Source organism: Schistocerca nitens, chromosome 9 (genome assembly GCF_023898315.1).
Source record: "Schistocerca nitens isolate TAMUIC-IGC-003100 chromosome 9, iqSchNite1.1, whole genome shotgun sequence".
In the NCBI taxonomy this organism is placed as follows: domain Eukaryota; kingdom Metazoa; phylum Arthropoda; class Insecta; order Orthoptera; family Acrididae; genus Schistocerca; species Schistocerca nitens.
In genome coordinates this window covers 180,121,639-180,136,074 of record NC_064622.1, presented here as the reverse complement: position 1 = coordinate 180,136,074, position 14,436 = coordinate 180,121,639, and the positions used below count along the sequence as shown (strand labels likewise).

General features: G+C 42.7%; 1 pseudogene; it reads right to left on the bottom strand.

Moving 5' to 3' along the window:
• Positions 1-12,166: 12,166 nt before the first annotated feature.
• On the bottom strand, positions 12,167-12,284 carry LOC126204768 (5S ribosomal RNA; annotated as a pseudogene).
• Positions 12,285-14,436: the final 2,152 nt, after the last annotated feature.

The window sequence follows — 14,436 nt, the reverse complement described above, 5'->3', positions numbered from 1 at the left end:
CGCTGATGAACTGAGCTCCTGAGGGCGGGCGGCCGATTTAAATCCCCTCCCCCCGCGGGCCGCTCGTCGGAACCGACGCCCACGTCTTCGCGACCGCCGGGGCGCGGGGGGAGGGGATTTAAATCGGCCGCCCGCCCTCAGGGGTCCCCGTGTCACACGCAACACTCCTGAAGAGCTATCTAGAAAACCGGACACTTCATGTCCGCACTCAAGATGGTGCATCGTCTACCAGACCAATCAAAGCAGGAGTACCTCAGGGTAGTGTTCTGGGACCACTGTTATACATCCGACCTACCATCGACGGCCAGAACACATCTATCTTTATACGCCGATGATACAGCCATTAACTCCCGAAGTATGAATGCTGCACACCTCCAGGCAAGACTGCAACAAGCACGTAATAAGCTGAGTGTATGGGCAACGAAATGGCGACTGTCTTTTAACGCCACAAAGACGCAGGCAGTAGCAATTTGTAGAAGACCACTTCCACCTGACATCCAGCCCATTGAGATAAGGGGCACCCCAGTCCCGTGGTCAAAAACAGCAAAATACTTGGGTGTGACCCTTGATAGGCGATTGACATGGCAACCTCATATAGAAGATATTCGAGAGAAAGACAGGAGAAGAATGGTACAGCTTTACCCATTATTAAATCCAGCGTCAACACTAGCATCAAGACTGGGGGTGATATTGTACCTTACACTGGTGCGACCAATCTTAGACTACGCCGCTGTTGTGTGGGACAATGCTGCTCCAGCCCACATACAACGGCTACAAAGAATTCAGAATCGTGCTCTGAAAAGAGCACTCCATCTGCCATACCGGTTCCTAACGAATGAACTTCACCAACTCGCAAGGGTACCCTATTTGAAAGACCGATTCAGAGCCACTGCAAAAACCTTCTATGAAAACACGCAACAGTCAGATAACGAACTTGTACAACTTGGACACAGGGTGCACTACCTGGCCTCCACCAGATGGCCCGATGACCTACGCGAATAACAAGACTACACACTTGTGTATATATTTTTTCTATAATTTTAATAATTTTAACAATTTTAATAATTTTAGTTTTAATTTTAATTTTATTTTAATCTTAATTTTATTTTATTTTAATTATATTTTAATCTTATTTTATTGTATTTATTATTTATTTATTTATTTATTATTATTATTTTATACAAAACAGGTGAATGAATGAGTGTGAGAATGTGTTAACTGTAATATGTGTGTGTGAGTATAATGTATATATCGTGTGAATGTGTGAGCGAATGAAAAAAAAAATAAAAAAAAAAAAATAAAAAAAAATAAAATAAGATAAGAAAAATAAAAATAAAAATATTTACCATACAGCTAATGTATTTTTAAATCATTTAAAAGCAGAAAAAACGTAACAACCAAAAAGCTATTGTTTTAATGTCAATTTTTATTATTGAAGGCGTAGCCGCATGGCTTGAACTTCTATTCTCAGACTGGGCAATCCTTGATGCCCCAATATATTCTGCAGCGCGGCTCAGGAGCTCAGTTAGTCAGCGCAGCTGACGATGGCGACATGTCTGATCACCGAAATATTGTGCCCGTTGGACACTATGAACCGGCAGTACACCCGTGGACTCATCGAGCAACAAATACGCCAGGAGAAACTGAAGAATCACATTAATGTTGTTGTGTGAATAGGGTGACTGCCCGTGCTTGTAAGGATTTTTGGCTAACTTACCTTATCACAAAAATTTTAAAGATAAAATTTAATTTTGCCAAAAAGTTTAATAAAAGTGTTGTTATAAACTGTGAATGTTGCTTAAGTGGCCCGGCCCTCCCGATCAACAACAATTGGCTGATTAGGGTGAATTGACCACCACAGAGTGCACGGTATCATGGTGATCTGACAGCGGATCAATGGAAACGTGTCGCGCGATCGGATTAATCACGTTTTTTTGTGAAACCAGGTCAATGGTTGTGATCGGAGTCGTCGTCATCGAGGCGAACGGCTACTCGAAACATGCAGTGCGCCACGGACGCTGTTAGGTGGGAGCAGTATTATGTTACAGGGGGAATTCACCTAGGCTTCCATGGGATCTGCGATAGTAATCAAAGGAACCAAACAGCTGTGGACTACGTGCATATTATTAGGGACCTCCTGTAACCCTTTATGCTTCATATAACATCGATGGCATCTTCCAACGGGATAACTGTCTGCGTCGCAAGGTCAGAATCGCGCTACGGTGGTTTGAGGACCAGGGTAGTGAACTCACGTGAGGTCTTGGCCATCAAATTCGGGTTATTTTAATCCAATGAAACACAGCTGGGACGCTATCGGGTGCCAGCTCTGCGCGCACGAAGCCGTGGGTTTCAGGAAGTGTCTGAACTTTGCTTTCCGTACGCAATGGGTGCCACAAACCTCTGAAAACCGACCAAGTGCATGTCGAATATACAGGGTGGCGCACGAAATGTTACCATTTTGTTTTTGAATATAAACTTTATTGTCAATAGAATCTGAAAGGAACAAATACTACAATGAAGAGCCGTCCATGGACATTTGTTCTAAGCACATTCTCAATATGTCCACCATTTCGTTTACTAACTTCCTTCAAACGAACACTGAAGTTAGTGATTACCCTACGGCACATGTCTTCCGTAATTTCACAGCTAGCTTGAAGAATAAGTCTTCTGGCGGCTACACGGGTAGCGGAGGCTGTGGGGCGCGGACTGGGCGGTTTTTTAGGTTAGAAAGCCTCGAGAAAGTACGGGGTGGGTTGTAATCTCAAAGGGTGCATGGTAAATACAGGACGTGCTTGGATCAAGGAACAGTCGGAATTTTAGTTGTAAACTGTTGTAGTTGTGCTGGGAAAGTCCCTGAGCTTCAAGCGCTAATAGAAAGCACAGAAGCTGACATCGTTATAGGTACAAAAAGCTGGCTAAAGCCTGAAATAAGTTCTGCAGAAATTTTTACGAAGTCTCAGACGGTGTTCAGGAAAGATAGATTAGGCAGAATTGGTGGTGGAGTGTTTGTGTCTGTCAGTAGTGGTTTATCTTGTAGTGAAGTCGAAGTAGATACTCCGCGCAAATTGGTATGGGTGGAGGTTATACTTAACAGCCGAACTAAGTTAATAATTGGCTCCTTCTACCGACCCCCAGACTCCGATGATATAGTTGCTGAGCAGTTCAGAGAAAATTTGAGTCTCGTAACAAATAAGTACCCCACTCATATGGTTATAGTTGGTGGGGACTTCAACCTTCCCTCAATATGTCGGCAAAAATACTTGTTCAAAACCGGTGGTAGGCAGAAAACATCTTCCGAGATTGTCCTAAATGCTTTCTCCGAAAATTATTTCGAGCAGTTAGTCCACGAACCCACGCGAATTGTAAATGTTTGCGAAAACACACTTGACCTCTTAGCCACAAACAATCCAGAGCTAATACAGAGCATCATGACTGATACAGGCATTGGTCATCACAAGGTCGTTGTAGCTAGGCTCAATACCGTTTCTTCCAAATCCACCAGAAACAAACGCAAAATAATTTTATTTAAAAAAGCGGATAAAGTGTGACTAGAAGCCCTCCTAGGAGAATCTCCATTCCTTCCGAACTGACTATGCAAATGTAGACGAGATGTGGCTCAAATTCAAAGATATAGTAACAACAGCAATTGAGAGATTCATACCTCATAAATTGGTAAAAGATGGAACTGATCCCCCATGGTACACAAAACAGGTCCGAACGCTGTTGCAGAGGCAACGGAAAAAGCATGCGAATTCAGAAGAACGCGAAATCCCGAAGATTGGCTAAAATTTACAGACGCGCGAAATTTGGCATGGACTTCAACGCGAGATGCCTTTAATAGGTTCCACAACGAAACATTGTATCGAAATTGGGTAGAAATTCCGAAGAAATTCTGGTCGTATGTAAAGTGCCCAAGCGGCAAGACGCAGTCAATACCTTCTCTGCTCAGTGCCGATGGTACTGTTACTGATAACTGTGCCGCTAAAGCGGAGTTATTGAACGCAGTGTTCCGAAATTCCTTCACCAGGGAAGACGAATGGAATATTCCAGAATTTGAAACACGAACAGCTGCTAGCATGAGTTTCTTAGAAGTAGATACCTTAGGGGTTGCGAAGCAACTCAAATCGCTTGATACGGGCAAGTCTTCAGGTCCAGATTGTATACCGATTAGGTTCCTTTCAGATTACGCTGATGCAATGGCTCCCTACTTAGCAATCATGTACAACCGCTCACTCACCGATAGATCTGTAACTACAGATTGGAAAATTGCGCAGGTCGCACCAGTGTTTAAGAAGGGTCGTAGGAGTAATCCATCGAACTAGACCTATATCATTGGCGTCGGTTTGCAGTAGGGTTTTGGAGCATATACTGTATTCAAACATTATGAATCACCTCGAAGGGAACGATCTATTGATACGTAATCAGCACGGTTTCAAAAAACATCGTTCTTGTGCAACGCAGCTAGCTCTTTATTCGCACGAAGTAATGGCCGCTATGGACAGGGAATCTCAAGTTGATTCCGTATTTCTAATTTCCGGAAAGCTTTTGACACCGTTCCTCACAAGCGACTTCTAATCAAGCTGCGGGCCTATGGGGTATCGTCTAAGTTGTGCGACTGGATTCGTGATTTCCTGTCAGGAAGGTCGCAGTTCGTAATAATAGACGGCAAATCATCGAGTAAAACTGAAGTGATATCAGGTGTTCCCCAGGGAAGCGTCCTGGGACCTCTGCTATTCCTGATCTATATAAATGACCTGGGTGACAATCTGAGCAGTTCTCTTAGGTTGTTCGCAGATGATGCTGTAATTTACCGTCTAGTAAGGTCATCCGAAGACCAGTATCAGTTGCAAAGCGATTTAGAAAAGATTCCTGTATGGTGTGGCAGGTGGCAGTTGACGCTAAATAACGAAAAGTGTGAGGTGATCCACATGAGTTCCAAAAGAAATCCGTTGCAATTCTATTACTCGATAAATAGTACAATTCTCAAGGCTGTCAATTCAACTAAGTACCTGGCTGTTAAAATTACGAACAACTTCAGTTGTAAAGACCACATAGATAATATTGTGGGGAAGGCGAGCCAAAGGTTGTGTTTCATTGGCAGGGCACTTAGAAGATGCAACAAGTCCACTAAAGAGACAGCTTACACTACACTCGTTCGTCCTCTGTTAGAATATTGCTGCACGGCGTGGGATCCTTACCAGGTGGGACTGACGGAGGACATCGAAAGGGTGCAAAAAAGGGCAGCTCGTTTTGTATTATCACGTAATAGGGGAGAGTGTATGGCAGATATGATACGCGAGTTGGGATGGAAGTCATTAAAGCAAAGACGTTTTACGTCGCAGCGAGATCTATTTACGAAATTTCAGTCACCAACTTTCTCTTCCGAATGCGAAAATATTTTGTTGAGCCCAACCTACATAGGTAGGAATGATCATCAAAATAAAATAAGAGAAATCAGAGCTCGAACAGAAAGGTTTAGTTGTTCACTTTTCCCACGCGCTGTTCGGGAGTGGAATGGTAGAGAGATAGTATGATTGTGGTTCGATGAACCCTCTGCCAAGCACTTAAATGTGAATTGCGGAGTAATCATGTAGGTGTAGATGTAGATGAGCTCCATTAAATCACGTGGACGTTTCGGGAAAATTTTTTCCTTTAGGTACCCCCAAAGAAAAAAGTCACATGGATTGAGGTCTGGTCTATTGGGGGCCAATTTTGTCCGTCATTGAAGCGACATGGAAAACTCAGTGAAATGATCCGCATGTCGAAATGCTCGTGTAAAAACACCAACACAGTGTTTGCAGTATGTGGCCTTGCTCATCTTGCATGAACCACTGCATGTTGAAGGGCAAGGCAGTAACAAGAAGCTGTGGAGTGAAGATATTGCGAAGCATGCTCAAATAACGCTCGCTGTTCAGTTTCTTCAAAGTAAAACGGTCCAATAAGTCCGTGACTGGAAACTGCTGCCCACGCTGTAATCCTCGGAGCATAATGTTGTCGTTCATGAAGCACTTGTGGGTTTTCAGTGGCCCAGTAGCGTACATTTTGTTTGTTAACCACACAGTCTAAATGAAAATGCGCCTCGTCTGAAAACCAAACGTTGTTGAGAGTTTCTTCCCTATCCTCCGCCCACTGAGCAAATACTAGTCTATGCTGCTTGTGGTTCAAATGGCTCTGAGCACTATGGGACTCAACTGCTGTGGTCATAAGTCCCCTAGAACTTAGAACTACTTAAACCTAACTAACCTAAGGACAGCACACAACACCCAGCCATCACGAGGCAGAGAAAATCCCTGACCCCGCCGGGAATCGAACCCGGGAACCCGGGCGTGGGAAGCGAGAACGCTACCGCACGACCACGAGATGCGGGCTATGCTGCTTGTGTTCTTCAGTGATCTATGCACAGGTCATCTTGTATGGGTACATATGGAGGTCACTTTTAAGAATGCGTTGAACAGAGCGTCTGGATATTCCAAGTTGCACGATTTCCCGGGACTTCTCTTTACAGCAACTCGCACTGCTTCAATACAGTATTCTCCGGCGAACAAACAGGCTTAGGCCGAGGTCGCTCCGCTTCCAATACTGTTCCTTCCTGTACAGATTTATAGTACAACCTGTGGATGTTCTTCTTGCAAGGGACCCATCGTGTGTCAAACTGTTGTCAAAAACGCCTCTGAGTCACAACAAGGTTTTTAGTTTCATGAAAAAGTAACACAATTGCCGATCGTTGCTGTGTCGTCAGTCTTCCATTGTCAGCCATTGCTGCTTACTAGTCACCTAGCGGCACTATCGTGAATTACACGTCATTTCGTAACTCATTTGTTTTTCCAAGCTCTGCTGGTACTGCTGTAGAGATCCCAGCGGGATATCTGATGTGCGTCGTAAATTGTGAAAGAAAAGAAACAATTGGTAAAACATTTCGTGCGCCACCCTGTATGATATGCAGAATCACTGCTCTATTGCGTACCAAAGGTGGACCAACACGCTTTCAAGTAGGTGTCCTAAAGGTCTGGCTCATCAGTGTATCTTGTGCTTATGCTGTGCCTGCTTGTGTAGCCTCTCAAAATTCTTGTCAGGAAGTTACTGTAAATACAAGCGTCACATTTGAACGAAAGTTATATTTTCATGTCTCTGGATCACTGTCTGTCAAACATAAAATGTGCCGTGATTGCCTTTCCTGAAATTCTCATTCCTGTGATAAACATCGCTTGCGATCAGATCTTGGCCGCATGGGCTACGGCAAGAGAGACTAGTTGCACCCTTTCACTGAATAAAACTGCAATTTCTCCCCAAGATCAAGAGAGCTTGCCGATCAACGGCACACGTGGCGTTTCAAATAATTAACTGATTATACGCTAGTGGTCTATAAATCTCTAAACTTGGAGCCTGAAGCCAAAGCTGACAAGATTTGAATTTCACACCCTAACCGGCAATTACAACCATAACGCACTACCAGAACTGAACATAACTGAAAGCTAAGTAGTGGTAGAGATTGGACATGCTTCAATTGCCAAGTGAAGTAGTGCGCAATATCTGAAACCATCAATTTGAACAAATTGCTGTATAGTTTTTTATCTTAATAGGAAGTCACTATGTAACATTATGTCGTATCAACAAATGAGGTAAGGCCTATTGCTAGATTTAATTCAATATAACATGTGAGGTTAAAACTATAAATAGCCTAAATTAATGAGGAGTAATATAACACGGTTTTACCGTCTCACGCATTTGCTTCATTTCTACAAATAGTGACCAGAGAAGATTTTATTGACGATTGCCTTCCGTATCAACAAATGAGGTAAGGCCTATTGCTAGATTTAATTCAATATAACATGTGAGGTTAAAGCTATAAATAACCTAAATTAATGAGGAGTAATATAACACGGTTTTACCGTCTCACGCATTTGCTTCATTTCTACAAATAGTGACCAGAGAAGATTTTGTTGACGATTGCCTTCCGTATCAACAAATGAGGTAAGGCCTATTGCTAGATTTAATTCAATATAACATGTGAGGTTAAAGCTATAAATAACCTAAATTAATGAGGAGTAATATAACACGGTTTTACCGTCTCACGCATTTGCTTCTTTTCTACAAATAGTGAACATGGGCTCTAAAGAGCATATTTCAAGAGCCTCAGCACTTGTTCGGCACGAATCAAGTGCTCATAGCTTTTAAAATGTGTATTTTAAAGCTCACATTTACTAGACAATTTTTTCTGGTTTTGGTTCATACTACATCCTCCGAAACTAAGGAAAGCCACCTCTCCTGCCCCCTGACCCCAAGACACTGAGAATTATCCTTTTAGCACCCCCACACCGAGTGCTTCCGCTTTGTAGCCAATTACGGTTAAGTATCTGAACTGCCGAAAAAGTTCTCACCTATGCTTGCATTACTGACTTCCATAAATTCGATTAACAACAGACTCATCAGCCACATTGGTTGCTCTGATTTGAAGCTATATATAAATTCGCCGTGAAATGCAGGAATGAGCAGACAGCATATTTCTCTATAAACAGTTTTAAAAATCTGCTTATAAAATATAAATAACGAATTAGGTGGTGGTGGTGGTTAGTGTTTAACGTCTCGTCGACAACGAGGTCATTAGAGACGGAGCGCAAGCTCGGGTTAGGGAAGGATTGGGAAGGAAATCGGCCGTGCCCTTTCAAAGGAACCATCCCGGCATTTGCCTGAAACGATTTAGGGAAATCACGGAAAACCTAAATCAGGATGGCCGGAGACGGGATTGAACCGTCGTCCTCCCGAATGCGAGAACGAATTAGGATTTGGTATTTGTTCAATATGAATTTTACCTTAAATACTATCCCACAAACTCAGAAAATGTGAAATTCAAGCCAATCCCGTTTCGTATCCCAGTTCCTCCTGTCACTAACACATGGCTGCACTGAAAAACGGACCTGAGTTCGATCACCCTACCACACCATAGTTGCTCCACTGTTAAAATTGTCCTTAGGTCTTTGGTTGCGCCATGATTAAGTAGTACCCACTGTTACCGACAGATATTTCTGCAGTAAAAAACACATCAGTCATAAATTACCTATTTTCCACTCCTAAGATGTTGCAGTATTCAAAGATTTGTGCAAAATACGTTGGCAGCACAAAAAGGGCTATGTTTACATTTAATATCTGGGGCTTGTGTATTGTGTATTGAAACCGGGGACCCAAAAACGACAGAAGGCTTCGTCCCACCGTAGCCCTCAGCGGTTCACAACCCCACAACAGGCCACAGCAGTCCACCCATCCCACACCGAACCCGGGGTTATTGTGCTGTTGCCGTGCGGGATTAGCCGAACAGTCAAGGGCGCTGCAGTCATGGACTGTGTGGCTGGTCCCGGCAGAGGTTCGAGTCCTCCCTCGGGCATGGGTGTGTGTGTTTGTCCTTAGGATAATTAAGGTTAAGTAGTGTGTAAGCTTAGGGACTGTTGACCTTAGTAGTTAAGTCCCATAAGATTTGACACACATTTGAACATTTTTTTATTGTAGGTTCGGCCCCCAATTGATACATGATAAAAACAGCGTAAGATTCGATCAGTTACCGTGACGCAACATCCATCTGCAACGTAAATGAACCGAGAGTTAATTTCCACATATTTACCAAATTAAGGCCCCCAAAATTCTAAAGTATGCATCTGGGGCAGGGGGCGATGCTAGATTTCTACGCCTAACAACAGTTGGCTCTTGAGAATCTAGACCCAATAATTCAGTGTCATGAAACTGACCTGACCAACCAGGCTTATAATTGGGGAAAATACTATGCTAAGAAGGCAATTGGACAGACTGATTGTAACTAATTAGGCGTAATCATGATGTAAATCAGAACCCATCCTCAAAGTATATATTTCTGAATTTAAATTGTTCTCAAACACCATTTTAGAAGAGAGGGACATAAGGCATTATGTTAATCAGTAGAAAAATATAAACGATGCTATTCATTGGCAGTTATTGCAATTGTTATAAATGACACAGCCTTTGAAGGCTACGTAAATAACAGCAGTTTGCATTCAGAAGGCTCTATAAAAGCTTTATAGACTACACCTGTCCGATATTATTGCTCACAATATTCTAAAAATACGTCAGAAACCCGAAAAATGCGATGCTCATGCCGTAGTGGCATCTAAATACTTAAAATGTGCATTCAGTCCATGCAGTTGCATTTCTGGAAACTGTGGCTCGCAAAAATAAAACTCTGTAACAAACTACATCTGGGCAAACACACCTTCGCAACTCGATTGTCTTATTAGGGAAGGTTAGAGAATAATGTGTTCTTATTACCGAATATTAGACTACAAAAAAATAAACACTCCTGGGAAACATATGACCAAATGCGGTGACAGTAAGAGCTGTGACATTTACAAAGAGAAAGTGACGGCCGATATCCCGGGAAAAAAATAAAACTACTTATCATATATCGTGAGACATCTAATTTTTCTATTTAACTCATTCAAAGTCATGTTTATTGTAATATAGGGTAAATCGCTAAGAAATTGCTGTTTTGTATACATTTCAGGTGCAAAGAGCCCTCAAAATACGCCTAACGCCTAACACAGTACATTGTACGACCAGCCTCCATTGCTATAAATGCTAAACAAGTCCAACACATATTAAAGTGATGTTATTCTCTATAGCGTAGAGCTAACTAGATATAAATGTTGAATTCATCGTGTTTTAAAAAAATAGTCGATGATAACTGGAAAAGATGTTAGATTCCACCGACCCATGACGCTGCCTCAGCTGAAATACACGCTTAATATAAACTTCTCGGCCACGTTGCTCACGTTCGCACCTCCAATAAGAAAAACTTAAACATAATACCTCGGCATTGCAGTGTGACAGCATGAAAGTGCCAGTTTACAGAGATGAAGAATCGACATTATAATGCATGAAATACATAGACAAAATAATGTGATTACAGAAACAATGGCGCCGAGGCGTTTCCAAAACTTGCCAAAGTGACGCAATTACGTTCCATAAGAGTAGTTGAAAGGAAGTTATACGTCAACGTATACATACTCGAACAGTCTTGAACAGGTATCAGACACACAATATAGACGGCAGTGGTCTTCAGCCAGGTAATATCATGCTCATTAGCAAAGTAAGACAACCACATGCGTCGTCCTTTATAAAATCTATAAGGTGGTTACCAATGACTTTGCCTAGTCCTGAGTTTGTGCTTTGACATATATAATACATTATTTTAATTTTACTCAACAACTGGAGGTGACCCACGTTAAAAAGTCATCCCTAACTGTCTTATCGTGTAATGTAACCCTAGGTGACTTTGTATAAGCGAGATGTCGCCTCCAAGCCAACATCATGCTTCAACTAGCAAAAATGACGTCACAGCATATTCCTCAAAAAATGGCAGTGAATAATAAAGGAATTGGGTAATTAATAGTATATTCGCAATTTGTGTATGTCAGAATATCAAATCGCGCCACGCGGCTGCTACGGTCGCAGGTTCGTATCCTGCCTCGGGCATGGATGTGTATGATGTACCTAGGTTAGTTAGGTTTACGTAGTTCTAAGTCTAGGGGACCGATGACCTCAGATGTTAAGTCCGATAGTGCTTAGAGCCATTAGTTTGCGACAGACAGATCGCACCACTGACGGTATTGTGGAAAATGTTCCCTATGATTTAATATAGCACTTATGTTGTAGTGAGAGAACCTTATTGTAGCTGTATGCAGATAGAATATAGTTATTGGTCTACCTGTATGCCAGTAGGCAAATAGCGGGAACGTTGTTAAACACCACTCACTGTAAGTTACACGTTCATTGATACGATATGGAAGCAATTGCCACAGAGTAACGGTATTCGTACTCAGCACTCACCATTATCAAATCGCAACATAGTAATGCCTGAACCACTGCAGACTTCAGACCAAATTTTAGCAGAATTGCTGCAGTCACAGCATAGAAGTGAAAAAGATAAATTAGTGTATAAAAAGCACTCCGTCTTCTGGCCACGAGCGGCCTACCGGGACCATCCGACCGACGTGTCATCCTCAGTGGAGGATGCAGATAGGAGGGGCGTGGGGTCAGCACACCGCTCTCCCGGTCGTTACGATGGTATTCTTGACCGAAGCCGCTACTATTCGGTCGAGTAGCTCCTCAATTGGCATCACGAGGCTGAGTGCACCCCGAAAAGTGGCAACAGCGCATGGCGGCCTGGATGGTCACCCATCCAAGTGCCGACGACGCCCGACAGCGCTTAACTTCGGTGATCTCACGGGAACCGGTGTATCCACTGCGGCAAGGCCGTTGCCCAAATTAGTGTATAGGATGCTCGAATACTAACTGAGTGACACTGCATCATCTGTCGTCCATTTCTCATATACTGTACACGATTTTCCTGTAGCAGGTAGATGGAGCTCAACGGTGTTAATGATCAACAAGCCAATACATGTGACATAGTGCTCACATTATGAAGTAAGTGGCTATCTAGGGTTATGAACTGCATATAGCTACGTAGATAAACTGGTTTACAAAAAACATTCATATTTCTTTACAACAGATACATATTAATTTGTGAAATAAGGTGCAAAGGGAAAAAATGCACTATTTGCTGATATTATCTTAATTCTGTTGAATAAATGCTCGCCGCACGGAATTAGACGAGCGGTCTTAGGCGCTGCAGTCATGGATTGTGCGGCTGGTCCCGGAGGAGGTTCGAGTCCTCCCTCGGGGATGGGTGTGTGTGTTTGCCCTTAGGATAATTTAGGTTAAGTAGTGTGTAAGCTTAGGGACGGATGACCTTAGCAGTTAAGTCCCATAAGATTTCAAACAGAATAAATGCTCTAACTGGGGATGCTATAGACCCGCAACACAGAACATACTCGTATAAGGAAATGGAGAGTGCGCATTTAACACAGGTACTGATGTCCACATGGATGGAACATTACGCCCACCTCGTTGTGGAAGCTAATTTTACACCGACGAGTACGCTCACACACATGTTTTGCTCAGAATATCTACCACCAGTGCTGTATTTAACACATCGTTTGCTGTAATCATCGCATTTCTCGTTCAACGGATGCTACCCACATAGTCAGTGCCCTTTACACAAATCAAAAACATACATTTGGAGAAACAAAGAGTGTATGCTGTCCAAGAATCATCCTTTGCATCCAGTGCTTCAGACCACCACCACAATGAAAACCCGCTGTTTCATCACCATCACCATTACCAGTGTGGAAGTATCTCATTTCACTAAGCTGATCTGCTCACTACTTAGTAGCAAAATGCCACTCGTTGAATAATTCTAATCTAGACTCATGCACACTGGTCCTGGCATGATTTCAGCAGAAATGTATTGAGGCGCTGGTTTCTGTAAGTAATTTGGATATATTTCCATTCTGAACAAGTCTGCCTCCTACACCTATATATATGCACATATTTATACACCGAGGTTATTTACATCACCATTATCGATCTGCAAATGTGAATTGCAGTCACAATGCACACTACTTCACCAAATGTAGATTGCAGTGGAACTGAAGACTCGGCACAGCAATACCATAGCTGCTGCGAGTAGTAAGATAATGGGCTGCCACCACAATTTTGATATGGTACTGAACTGCAGATTAATTAAATTGATCAATGAATTATCCCCATCCCCACCACAGACGCTGTCATGTTTTTTCCTCAACTGACTTGTGGGTCCTCACCCCCAACTCTTCTCTCACCCCTCCCCCCCCCCCAACGGTATTGGTGTGCATTTTGAATTTTTTTGTAGGAATTTCAAATTTTGGCAGGGATTTAGTATTTTGTGCTGAAGTCCCACCCCACCCTCCAAACCGGGAATTTGTGAGAAATTAAAAATGCCAGTGCCCTTTCTGGAACTCTAACCCTGGTTCTTCTGGATGTAGAGCCCAAGTGCACCCCACAACACATAGAAACTGTCCAAATGCTGGAGAGGAAGCTAAGGTTAGTGTATTTTATTAATTTGGTTCGGACTCTGAAGTAGAGATTGATCCTAATTATGTAATTACTCACAAAGGTCGGTCCTAATTACACAACTATAACTGCAGCACTATACAAGGACTTCCTACAACGGCAATAGGGCTCAAAAATTGGTGATGCCATACAACTGGTGTTATCCTGTTGGAAAAACTGCATACTATGACTCGAAATAGTCGCAGATGTACTCAAATTCTACCCTTCATCTACAAGCCAGTGGGAAAACAGGCTTTCTTTTTGGTGGGAAATATGTTCAACTACCCCACACAGTCTGAGGCGCATTGCCACTGTCGTCGTCCCCCCCCCCCCCCCCATGTCAGATGTTCGAGTCCTCCCTCAGGCATGAGTCTGTGTGAGTGGTTCTTAGCGTAAGTTAAAGTTAGATTAAGTAGTGTGTAAGCCTAGGGACCGATGACCTCAGCAGTTTGCTCCAATAGGAATTTATCACAAGTTAAATTA